General features: G+C 45.2%; 1 long non-coding RNA gene across 1 annotated transcript in view; it reads left to right on the top strand.

Annotated features, from left to right (window-relative positions):
- The window catches only part of LOC131277359 (uncharacterized), a 65,729-nt gene extending 53,835 nt beyond the window's left edge, over positions 1-11,894 (top strand). Inside the window, exon 2 of the long non-coding RNA XR_009184546.2 lies at positions 11,608-11,894. This is a non-coding gene — a long non-coding RNA (uncharacterized lncRNA). The remainder of the gene's footprint in view (positions 1-11,607) is intronic.
- The last annotated feature ends 1,358 nt before the right edge of the window (positions 11,895-13,252 follow it).

The raw sequence follows: 13,252 nt of genomic DNA on the forward strand, positions 1-13,252 counted from the left end.
TTCATCCATGTTATCAAGTGTTTCTACTCTATTTGTTCTTATAGCTGAGTAGTATTCCATTGTATGTATATACCACATTTTATTTATCCATTCATCTGTTGATGGGCATTTGGGTTGATTCCAACTTTTGGCAGTAGTGAACAATGCTGCTATGAACATTGATGTGCATATATCAGTTTGTGTCCTTGTTTTCAGATCTTCTGGGTATATACCCAGCAGTGGAATTTCTGGGTCATATGGCAAATCCATAGCTAGTTTTTTGAGAAACCACCAAACTGTCCTCCAGAATGGCTGGATCCTTCTGCATTCCCACCAGCAATGGATGAGTGTTCCCATTCCTCCACATCCTCTCCAACAATTGTAGTCTTCTGATTTTTTGATAGCTGCCAGTCTTATGGGAGTAAGATGGTATCTCATTGTTGTTTTGATTTGCATTTCCCTAATAGCTAGGGATTTTGAGCATTTTGTCATGTGTTTTTTAGCCATTTGTATATCATCTTTGGAAAAGTGTTCAAATCTTTTTCCCATTTTTTAAATGGGCTGTTTGTCTTTTCACTTTCAAGATATAGGAGTTCTTTATATATGCAAGATATAAGTCTCCTATCAGATATATGGTTACCAAATATTTTCTCCCATTGTGTAGGCTCTCTTTTCACTTTCCTGAAAAACTTCTTTGAGATGCAGAGGAAGTCCCATTTATTTATTTGTTCTTTTGCTGCTCGTGCTTTTGGTGTGAAGTTCATAAAGCCCTTTCCTATTACAATGTCCTGTAGATGCTTTCCAATTGCAGAGAGTTTTAATAGCCAATTTGTACATAGTATTTTTTTGTGTGTGTGTACACATACATACTCACAGGTAACATAAATATATGTAATAGAAAATGTAGCTTGTCACTAAGTGACACATGTTGCAGACTTGGAATTGCAGATGAGCTGGAAGAATAGTACAGACATTTAATGAATTTTTGTTTTGCTTTTTAATTAATGATCATGTAACCTTTCTATGCACACAATAGCATAAGAGTTTGATACATGGGGTCAGTCAAACTGAGATGCTCATTATTCAGTGGCAGACTGGAAATAGCCTAGTATTTGGGATTAACACTGTTAAGGCTGGATATAGGTTTAAATGATCACTTCCTATCTTCCAATGTGGATTTAACAAAAAGTTTCAAGCTTCTTGTTTGGAAGATTAATTAGGTTTGTTTTTAAATATATAAATAGCTGATTGCTGAATTGCGGTCACCCCTCCGGCTGAAGTGTGGTTTGCTGGCCTGGCAGGGGAGCGGCCGCGGTAGGCCTAATTCCGCTGCCCCCATAATAGGGTGGTTGGTCGGGCCCACCGCCACCCCTGAAGGAAGCTCGGCATGGGCGCAGAGTGCCCTCGGGTCTCCCCTTCTCGGCAGCCATGCTTCCGCGGCCGCCCCTCCTCCCGGATGGCGCCACATGATGCCTTCTTTCTCCCTGCACAGGCGCAGGGCAGAAAATTCCAGTCTGCCCTTTTCCCCTCCCCCGACAGCAGCAACAGCCAGGTGTGGGCGGAAAAATCCAGCCCGCCCTTTTCCCCTCCCCCGACAGCAGCAACAGCCAGGTGTGGGCGGAAAAATCCAGCCTGCCCTTTTCCCTTCCCCCGACAGCAGCAACAGCCAGGCGTGGGCGGGAAACTCAAGTCTGCCCTCCACCCCAGCAACAGCAGCCACCAATCCCTAAACCCTGCCCCTTCCCCCAGCAACAGCGACAGCCAATCCCTAACCACCACCCCTCCCCTGTCCAGTACCGCCCACTGACCTTTTGCCGGCAACCAATCAGAACAGGGCGTGGCTTTGACCAATCAGCCTTCCCCAGCCCCTATAAAACTGTTGCCTCTCCCTCAGTAAAGTGGACTTGCGTGTTTACCTTGTCTCCGCGGTAGTTCTTCTGCCGTGCGCCCTCCAGTCCTGAGAGCCCCCGACAAGGGCCTGGCCTCCCTTGTCCCCAGTTCGTCGCCTGCTTCTCCGGGCGACCCCTTCGTCGCCGGCTTCGCCCGGTGACCCCGTCAGCCGAACCGCGCAACCCCTTGTGAGACCGATCCCTCGTCTGCTGCCGGACCGATCCCTCGTCCCAGGTGGGACCGACCCCTCGTCCCAAGCGGGACCGACCCCTCGTCCAGAGCTGGACCGACCCCTCGTCCGCAGCCAGACCCCACCTCTACCGACCGAGCAAGCCGTCGCAGCTGGCGCCCAACGTGGGGCAAGGCAACCCCACCACAGCCTCACTCCATAACCTGGCAGCCCCCCCCTCCTCTCTTCTCACCTTGGGACTTCTCTCGTGCAACATTGCTGCTACCTGAGCCTTGGCTACCTCATACGATCCACGGCGGTCTGGGAGAATCGCTGGATGGCTTTCTCCTTCCATGTCGGGGGCTTATACCGACCCGCTATGATTAAGAGGAGCCTTGGATTTCTCGGGAGCGCGTGCTTGCACGTCTGAAGTAATCCTACCACAGCCCTACGCCCTCCTCTCTTCTCACCCTGGGACTTCTCTCGTGCAACATTGCTGCTACCTGAGCCTTGGCTACCTCATATGATCCACGGCGGTCTGGGAGAATCGCTGGATGGCTTTCTCCTTCCATGTCGGGGGCTTATACCGACCCGCTATGATTAAGAGGAGCCTTGGATTTCTCGGGAGCGCGCGCTTGCATGTCTGAAGTAATCCTACCACAGCCCTACGCCCTCCTCTCTTCTCACCTTGGGACTTCTCTCGTGCAACATTGCTGCTACCTGAGCCTTGGCTACCTCATACGATCCACGGCGGTCTGGGAGAATCGCTGGATGGCTTTCTCCTTCCATGTCGGGGGCTTATACCGACCCGCTATGATTAAGAGGAGCCTTGGATTTCTCGGGAGCACGCACTTGCACGTCTGAAGTAATCCTACCATAGCCCTACGCTCTCCTCTCTTCTCACCCCTATCTTTTCACTCTGCATTGCTGCTCCTGAACCTTGGTGACCTCATATGATCCACGGCGGTCTGGGAGAATCGCTGGATGGCTTTCTCCTTCCATGTCGGGGGCTTATACCGACCCGCTATGATTAAGAGGCACCAATAAAACTCTCAGGAGCGCGTGCCTGAGCACCTCCTCTCCTGCCTTCACCTCTGCCTCCTCCCCTCCGTGCTTGCTCCCCTTTGCCTTGCTCCACTGCTCGTCGTCCTGCCCTCCCCTCGTTGGGGCCTTCTCTTGGCCCGCGACCACCGTCGGAGCCCCACCGGCTCCGACCCCTCGTCTCACAGCGCACCTTGGCTCCCATCGCCGCGCTCTCAAGGTAAGGGCCCCTTTTCTTATCGGCTCCAAAAGGCCATTAGCAATGGGTAACATCCTATCTGCTAAGCAAGCCCCACAAGTTCGGGCCCTCGCCGGTCTCCTAGACACTCACCGGTGTAAGATCTCTTTCAAACAGCTTCAAGTATATCGGGACCTTCTTCTCCCCTTTAATCCGTGGCTTACCACGTGTCAGCTTTGGGACCCGGACACCTATACTCGCCTTATAGATAGGGTCACTTTTGCTGTGGAGCAGGAAGGTAAAAGATTCCCTCCTGGCATATTATAGGCAACATGAAGTCCAGAAGAAATCTTGAAGGGTATAATCTATGATATGCTATATAAAAAAGGATTTAAAAGCAGCTATACCAAGAAAGTAAGAATTATGAGTCAACTGTAAATAAATTATATATTTCTGTTAATGTGTTGTAATTGTTCTGTGTTTGTCTGTCTGTTCGTTCAATGTCAACGTATATTGTGATACCTCCGGATGGTAAATATAAATTACTAGAAATCTTTAAAAGAGCTCTATTCAAATGGCCAAAAATTAAATAAGCGCTTATATTAATACTTAAGTTTATTATATTAATACATAAGTTTAAATGTTAATAAGATATCTACAATTAAAAAAAATTGTAAGTCTTAATTAACAAAATTAACTGTACGTCTTCAGAAAAAGTTGTTCTTGCCTAGATTAAAATGAATAACTTATTTTTCTTCACAGGATAATATAAAGAATGTAAAACTTATATGAATATTAAAAAGGTTAAAAGTTTGTAAAAATGCTAACGGAAATGTAATAAGTTTTGCAAAAAGACGTATTTTGTCCTAAAGTAAGATGGCTAATTTTTCATAAACTCTTGAAATTTAATTTGCATGCGGCAAGTGTAAAAGGTATTGTGATAACTTTACGTAAGGGAATGTGTTCTGTAAGGATAAAATTTATCTTCAATAGTTTACATTAAGGTATTAAATGGCTAATTCCAAAAGGTCATTCTTAAATATATATATATAAAACTAAATTGATGATAATAATAATAAAAGGTAATTTTATAACAGGAAAGATTAACAGCAACCAAGCTCCCCTGCGAACTTGCTTTTAGGAAACGGTTTCTAATATTGCATGCTACTAAGTATTTAAAGAAAAGTTATTCTTAAGGAAACAGAGGATGATTTTGTCTTTGCAGCCATTGTCTACTTAGCAACACCCCTCGCTATCGGCCTAGCCACTGTTGCGCCGGACGATTGGAACCTTAAACAAAGACTCCTCCTCACTGTCATCTTCCTATCTATCGTTACTATATTTACTGCCCTCATTCTCCTTCGTTTATAAAGCAGTCTCCTACAAACCACAAAGCTTCTGTCTTAAACATACCATTCTCAACCCTATCCTCTAAATGATCTTCTCACTTCCCCCACAGCCTTTAATACTCTATTTCTTTCTCATAACCTTTGCTTTCTTGATAATATTTTCCGCCATCTGTCTAGCCACTACCACCCCAGAAGATTGTAACCACGGCCCCCCATGCCGCCATCGCTCTCAAGCAGCTCCAGCCCCGCGAAACGGCCCGCAACCTGCTTTCCCCGGCCTGCGGCCTGCTTTCTAGCATCTAATAACGTTTCTGCTTTTAACAGCTCCCCATACTTCTGCAGAGCTTCCTCCTGTCTCGACCTCACTCCTCTTCTCAGCCATCCAAAGCGTCCTTTCTCGTCCCCCGCCCCCCTCCTTTTTTCGCTTGAACCCCTACTGCATTGCAGATTGGGCCGCCCCATGTCGGCCCGCCCCATTAACATCGGCCTCTCTCGCACCCGTGAAGACTTTGGCCTTCTTATTGTCCTCGCCTACGTCTCCACCACTCCCGACGCTGCCGCCACCACCGTCGCTGGTGCCCTGACGCGACGTGTCCTCACCGCTGCGATCCTCCAGACCATCACACAGTCTGCCTCTACCGCTCTTCGCCGCCAAGAAGAGATCAACTACCTGTAACGCGCTGTCATCCTGGACTTTTAACAAGCAGATGGACCTTATAGCCACCGAGATCAACAAGAATTGGACATTGGCCACCCTTGCTTGCAACGGCAAGATACTGCCCCCCAAATTGTACATTTATCCCCGGCATACTCGCCTCCCTCTTCAGCCCCGCTTCCCTCATTGCTTACTGCCTCTTGGGCCTCAGCTACTTGTTGCTGCTGCCATCCTGGTCCTTATTTGAAAAGAAGGGGGAAATGCGGTCACCCCTCCGGCTGAAGTGTGGTTTGCTGGCCTGGCAGGGGAGCAGCCGCGGTAGGCCTAATTCCGCTGCCCCCATAATAGGGTGGTTGGTCGGGCCCACCGCCACCCCTGAAGGAAGCTCGGCATGGGCGCAGAGTGCCCTCGGGTCTCCCCTTCTCGGCAGCCATGCTTCCGCGGCCGCCCCTCCTCCCGGATGGCGCCACACGATGCCTTCTTTCTCCCTGCGCAGGCGCAGGGCAGAAAATTCCAGTCTGCCCTTTCCCCCTCCCCCGACAGCAGCAACAGCCAGGTGTGGGCGGAAAAATCCAGCCCGCCCTTTTCCCCTCCCCCGACAGCAGCAACAGCCAGGTGTGGGCGGAAAATTCCAGCCCGCCCTTTTCCCTTCCCCCGACAGCAGCGGGAAACTCAAGTCTGCCCTCCACCCCAGCAACAGCAGCCACCAATCCCTAAACCCTGCCCCTTCCCCCAGCAACAGCGACAGCCAATCCCTAACCACCACCCCTCCCCCATCCAGTACCGCCCACTGACCTTTTGCCGGCAACCAATCAGAACAGGGCGTGGCTTTGACCAATCAGCCTTCCCCAACCCCTATAAAACTGTTGCCTCTCCCTCAGTAAAGTGGACTTGCGTGTTTACCTTGTCTCCGCGGTAGTTCTTCTGCCGTGCGCCCTCCAGTCCTGAGAGCCCCCGACAAGGGCCTGGCCTCCCTTGTCCCCAGTTCGTCGCCTGCTTCTCCGGGCGACCCCTTCGTCGCCGGCTTCGCCGGGCGACCCCGTCAGCCGAACCGCGCAACCCCTTGTGAGACCGATCCCTCGTCTGCTGCCGGACCGACCCCTCGTCCCAAGTGGGACCGACCCCTCGTCCCAAGTGGGACCGACCCCTCGTCCAGAGCTGGACCGACCCCTCGTCCGCAGCCAGACCCCACCTCTACCGACCGAGCAAGCCACCGCACTGAATTTGGTCAGAATTTTCCTGATTGCCAAATTTAGTCAGATTTCTACTGATTGGCTGCTCTAAATTCTTAGTACATGTCCTAGTAAATTCCACTTTGTGAATTGTCTTATATGTAGTTGTTGCATTTTGGAAATACCTAATTTGTAATATTAAAAAAAATACATTTCCACATAAGGTATCTGTTTGCAGGTCAGAAAATGAAAAAAAAGTAATTGTGTAATGCTCTGAAAGGTGTAAGAACAAAAATGGTGAAATAAAATTGACTAAATCTAACCAAAAAACTCTAAATGCTTACATTTAAAATTGGCATGAAGCTGTAAATGCTTATATTAAAAATGAGGAAAGATTTTATATTAGAGACTTAACCTCAAACCTGGAAGAACCAGAGAAAAAGAAGATCAAGCTAAACCAAAGCAAGTCGAAGGATGTAATTAACAAGGTTTAGAGCAGAGATTAATGAAATAGAATATGATAAAACAATAGAATCAGTGAAACTAAAACTTGGGTCTTTGAAAAGGTTAATAAAACAGGCACACCTTTCTTTCAGCTTCTGACTACTCCATCTTTGGCTGTTCTCTCTGCTGGGCATTGGTTTTAGCTTCTGGAGTCATTTCCCTGTCTCTGCAGTTTTTTCCTCCATTAGTGACCTTTTATTCCTCCATATATAAAGGACTCCAGTAGAAGGATTAAGACACACCCTGGGTCACACAATCTAATCAAAGGCCCTTAATGGAGTAATTTAATCAAAAGATCCCACCAACAATTGGTTTCCACACAGGGAATTAATTAGCTCTAAGGACATGATTTTCTAGGGTTTAAAATTTCTCAAACTACCATGCCCCATAGTCCAACTATTAGATATAAATCCAAATGAATGGAATTGCACAATGATATTCATAGCAGCATTATGCAAAATTGCAAAAAGTTGGAAGTAACCCAAGTGTCCATCAACTGGTGAATGGAAAAAAATGTGATATATTCATACAATGGGATATTATTCAGTCATAAAAAGAAATGCAGATTTGATACATGCATTGTGAAGATTTGAAGCTGTACATACCTCAGAAAAAGAAGCTCTTAAAAGCAATCCATTCCTATGGATGCATATCCATAGTAAGTAGGGCCTTTTGATGAGGTTCTTTCAGTTACGGTGTGACGCATCTCAATCAGGGCGGAACTTACTCCTATTTCTGCAGTCCTTTCTATACAGAACACATTATGGAGAGAAAAAAAGCCATGGTAGGAAGAAGCTGGAGTCATGAAACCTAGAAGAAAAAGAAGAGATCAGGAGAGGCCACCATATGCCTTTCCATGGGCAGAGGAGCCAAGAATCACTGTAGTAGTCTTAAAGAAGAAATCATAGCCTTGATGGATTACATGAGTTGAACATATTCCTATAACCATGAACAAATAAATTCCCATTGTTTAAGCCAAACCCACTTCATGATATTTGCACTAAGTAGTCTAGGAAAATAAAACAGATTTTTGTAACAGGATAGTGGAGTGCTGCTATTGGAAGCTCTAAAAATGTGGAAATGGCATTGGAATTGAGTAATGGTTAGAGGCTCATACAACTGTGCAGCACTTGCTAGAAAAAGTTTAAAGGTTACTTTTTAGTGTCTGTTCCTAGAAATATGGACACTAAATATACTTCCATTGAGGCCTTAGATGGAAATTTGAAAATGTTATTAGAAACTGGAGTTAAAGTGATCCTTGTTCAAAATGGCAAAGAACTTGGCAAAATTAAGTTCTGATGTTGGTGGAAGGCAGAACTTGAAAGTACTGAGCTGGGATATTTAGCTGAAGAGTTTCCCAAGGTATAACTATAGAAAGGACAGTTTACCCTTCATTGCAGCTTATAGTAAAATATAAGAGGAAATGGAAAAGCTAATAACCGAATTCTTAAGCATAAAGAAACCAGAAATTGATGGCTTGGAAAAGCCTGGGCTTCCATAAAGCAAGTCCCTAGAGAACAGTGTCCATGTGAGGGTTTAACTGAACATGAATCCAATTAGACAGACATTCCAGGGCAAGTCAGGACTTGCAGTGTAGTTACTCAGGAAAAAAACTGTGAAAAGTCTTGTTTGATGGATTCAACCCTGTTTACTACATGCAGACCAACAAGATTTTTTGCAAGATCTGTATAAGTGGAGCCACTGCCAGCCTGGATTAAAAGGGAGACATTGAAGACTAAAATCACTTCAAGGGCAGAACCATGGAAGCTGAGTTCTGGACCAAACACAATTCAGGCCAAGAGTGTGGACACACCATGTGTGCAGAAAATGTGCATCTGCCACAGCATTGGAGAGGGCAGGCCTTCCAGCCCACTGTTCAGGAAAAGTGTTATTGCCCCAGTGTTCTAGGAAGTTGGAACCTATGTCCCAAGATTGCTGACAGCCTAGATGCCATCTCAGTGGTGGAGAGGGTGGTGTCTTCACCACTAGTACTTGGGTAGAGCATTTTCACTGCACACACACTTGGAAGGGTTGTCCTCCACTCCATCAGGCCCGTAGAACAAGACATCTTTCCATTGAGGACTCTCAGAGTGTGCCCTTCAGGGTTTCATAATTGCTTGGAAACTCTAATCCCTATTTTCCTTCCAACTTCTCCCTGTGGGAATGGGAATGTTTATCCTATGCCTGTCTCTCAATTGTATATTGGAAGCAGATAACTTTTTAATTAGGATTCCCAGGTCAACTGAAGGAGGGGAACTGTGCCATAGGACAGACCACACCCAGAACCAATTCTGATGAGACTTTGTAATAAGCATTGTTTCTGAAATGATTTCAAGTCTTTGGGATATTGGGATGGAGTAAATGTATTTTGCATATGGGGAGAACATGTCTTTAGCAGATCCAGAGGATGGGCTGTGGTGGTGCAATGCTGTATGTGCCCCTGAAAAACACATTCTTAAATCTAATTCACTCCTGTGGGTGTGAGCCCACTGTAAGTATGGATTTTTGTTAAGGTTACTTCATTTAGGGTGTCACCAACATCAATCAGGATGGGTATTAATGAACAGAATGAATACAGAGAGAGAGAGAGAAAGCCATGGAAGCAAAAAGCTGAAATCAACAAAAACTGGAAGAAGGGAGAGACCAGCAGATGCCACCATATTCCATGTGGTAGAGGAGTCAATGATTGCCAGAAGCTGCTCTTCAGGAAGAAAGCATCACCTTGATGATGCCTTGATTCAGACATTTTTCTGAACTCTAACCATGAGTGAATAAGTTCCCATTGTTTAAGCAAACTCATTTCATGGTATTTGGTTTGAGCAGTCTAGGGAACTAAAACATGAGACAGTTTGGATGAAGCTTGAAGACGTTAAATGAAATAAACCAGACAGAAAAGGACAAATGTTGTATGATTTCATGGATATGAAACTAGAATAAGTAAACTTACAGAGTCAGAATCTAGAATATAGGATACCAGAAGATGAGGTGTGGAGAGGGAATGGGAAATTGTGGGTTAAAATGTACACGGCTCTTATTTGGAAATTATATAACTGTTTTGGTGGTGGATGGTGTTGATGGTGGCACAACATTGTGAAGGTAATTAAGAACCCTGAAATAGCCATCTGAATGTGGCTAGGAGAAGAAATGTAAAGTTTTGTATATGGTAAAAAAATAAAACTTTTACAAAACTCCAGGGAACTGCACTATATAAACAACAAACCCGACCTTAAACCATAGACTATAGTTCATAGTACAATTATAAAAATGTGCTCTTATCAATTGTAATATATTTTCCACACCAATGCTTGGTGTTAATATTTGGATGGTATATGGGAATCTTGTATATCATGTATGATTTCTCTGTAAACCCACAACTTCTCTCAGAAAGAAAAAAAATGGTATTGACATCTGATAAAAGAAAAATTTGTAATGAAAAAATATTAATTAATTTTAAAAGTAGCCCCAATAGGATGATCATGTCTTTTTTATATAATTTTTAGATTAAATTGTCTATTTTTAAAAGATACATAGATCACAGAAAATGTTACATTAAAAAATGTAAGAGCTTCCCATAACCCCCCACATACACACTCTTCCCACACCAACAACGTCTTCCATCATCGTGGCACATTCATTGAATTTGGTGAATACATTTTGGAGCACTGCTGTACCACATGAATAGTGGTTTACATTGTAGTTCATTCTCTCCCCCAGTACCTTCAGTGGGTTATGGCCCATGGTTTCTGGTTTCCTCCTTCAAGAAATGGACACAACCAATCCAAAATCCACATAGAAGAGGTGGCATTGGATTGGGAAAAGTGGACATGGTGGCTGATGGGTATGGGGAAAGGCAGGAAGAGATGAGAGGTGAAGGCGTCTTTGGGACATGGAGCTGCCCTGGATGGTGCTTCAGGGGCAATCATCGGACATTGTAAATCCTCACAGGACCCACTGGATGGAATGGAGGAGAGTATGGGCCATGATGTGGACCATTGACCATGAGGTGCAGAGGTGCCCAAAGATGTACTTACCAAATACAATGGATGTGTCATGATGATGGGAACGAGTGTTGCTGGGGGCGGGGAGAGGTGGGGTGGGGGGGTGGGGTTGAATGGGACCTCATATATATATTTTTAATGTAATATTATTACAAAGTCAATAAAAAAATAAAAAGAAAAAAGAAAAGAAAAAAGAAAAAAAAAAAAAAAGATAGTCCCTCTCCCACTTCCTGTCTTGGGCCCTGTCTCCAAAAGGTTTGCAGACTCAAGCTGGAATTACCTTGCATGCTCTTCTCTGTCTTCCTTCCTTGATGATGTCATGGGGTCCAGAACAGGTCACTGCACCCACTTGTAAATAAGCCAGCCTAAGGGACAATGGGGCAGGGGAGTGGAGGTAGGGGTGGTAAGGGTGTGGGGGACATATTTTTGCTGCATCCCATGACACGAGCAGCCCCATGAAGCTTTGGTGTAGGACTTTTATGTGGTGCAGTAAACTCACTAGGGCCCAAACAGACTCCCAGGACTGATGGTTTCTGAAGTTCTGCAGATAAAAGGCAAAACACTACAGTGATGCTTTGTAGCATGATTTGCAGGCTTCAGAGACTATCTTTCAGCTTTCCCCAAAGCAAGAGTTCTTTACAGATATATGTGCACTCTTTCTCCTCCTAGCAGGGAGAAGTCCAAGGAGTTTTCACCCTCTCTTTGGACCTCAATGTTGAGCTCCACCAACACTGTGCACCCCCAGAGCTACTCCTCACTGCAGGTGAGCAGAGGACTGCTACCACATAAATACAGGGGTGGGCAGATGCAGCCTCATGGCCTCAAGGACAAGTTTCAGGCAATGCTCTGAATTGCTGGACTACTGAGATTAAGCATGTTTAGGGGGCACAAGGGTGATACTTAAACTCAACCATGTGTTATGGAGAAGAGAGGAAAAATAAAGTGGGAGGCACACGATTTGTCACTGTGGCCATGTATGTGTATGAGAGAGAAACAGTGACAGAAGTGGGACAGAACAGTGACAGAAGTAATGGAGTCACAGGTCACAGATTCCCTTCAGCGCAGTGTGCTGGCCACTGCCCTGGCTTTGGAAGGCACCACATATCAAGGGGTAGATGGGTTACATGACAAGGACACAGGAGTCTAAGAGGTGGATCTAGGACTGTTTTCTCCATGATCTTTTCAATTTTTCTGTTTGAAATTTTCCATAATGAAATGATGGGGGAATTCCTGTGTGTGGAAAACAGATGGGTAGTAAAGACAGTGTATGTGAATGTGAGCAGCTGAATTTTAAGGCATGGGGTGTGACCAGGTGCCCCACAGAGGGACAAATGAGAAGGGTCCCAGGTGGAACCCCAGGCAGGGTGATGTTTAGGGTAGGAGAAGCAGATGACAGTAGAGACCTGGGGAGAGGACAGCAGACAGTTACCTAAGGCCTAAGGTCCCATGGGAGACCCAGGTCTAGGTGCTCCCTCTGAAGTGATCTCTTGGCCAGGCTGAAGCTGCAGATCTTGAGCAAGATTCCCTTCAGGCACTGGGGCCTGGGTGTAGCTTCTCCAGCAACAGATCTGAATTCTTCTGAATCATAAAATCATGTATCTCTTTATTGTGGACCTCTTTTAATTTCCCTTAATAAAGTATTACATTTTTTTACCTTCAATCTTGCACGCCTTTGGTTAGATTGATCTGTTTGTGTCATTAGGATACAGAAAAACATAATTGTCTGTATTATTCTTTCACTCAACTACCTTGTAGTCTCATATTTTCCTGTAGATTTTTTCATGGTTCTATGTAAATTGACAAATAATATACAAGCAATTTTATTTTTTCCTTTCTAAATCTTATGCCCTTAAATTCTTTTTCTAATTTTTTTTTGCTCTATCTAAGGACTGCCAGTATAATGATGACCAGAAGTGTTAGTGAATATTCTCTTCTCATCCTTGTCCCACATTTTAAAGAGAATATGTTCAATGTTTTAGGAAGATATTTCCATAGGTATGGCTTTGGGGAGAGCATGACCATCAGCCAGTGTTCTGACAGCACTGATCCTGTGCTCTGGGATTGCAGTGTTTGGCCATGACCATGATGCTTCAAGTGTGTACTTCCTCCCCAGTGTTTGGGGAGAGCATGGGAAAGGGTGGGACTGCTGCTCCATTAGTCCCAGAGGCCAAACATCATTCCATAGAAGACCCTCAGACCTCAAAATCTGATGAAGGAGTCCCTGCTGTGTCTCAGAATTGTTTGGGACCCATGAACCCTGTGTTTCCTTCCAGTTTCTCCCTGTGGGAATAGGAATGCATATCCTATGCCTCTCCTT

Source organism: Dasypus novemcinctus (genome assembly GCF_030445035.2).
Source record: "Dasypus novemcinctus isolate mDasNov1 chromosome 11 unlocalized genomic scaffold, mDasNov1.1.hap2 SUPER_11_unloc_1, whole genome shotgun sequence".
NCBI lineage: Eukaryota > Metazoa > Chordata > Mammalia > Cingulata > Dasypodidae > Dasypus > Dasypus novemcinctus.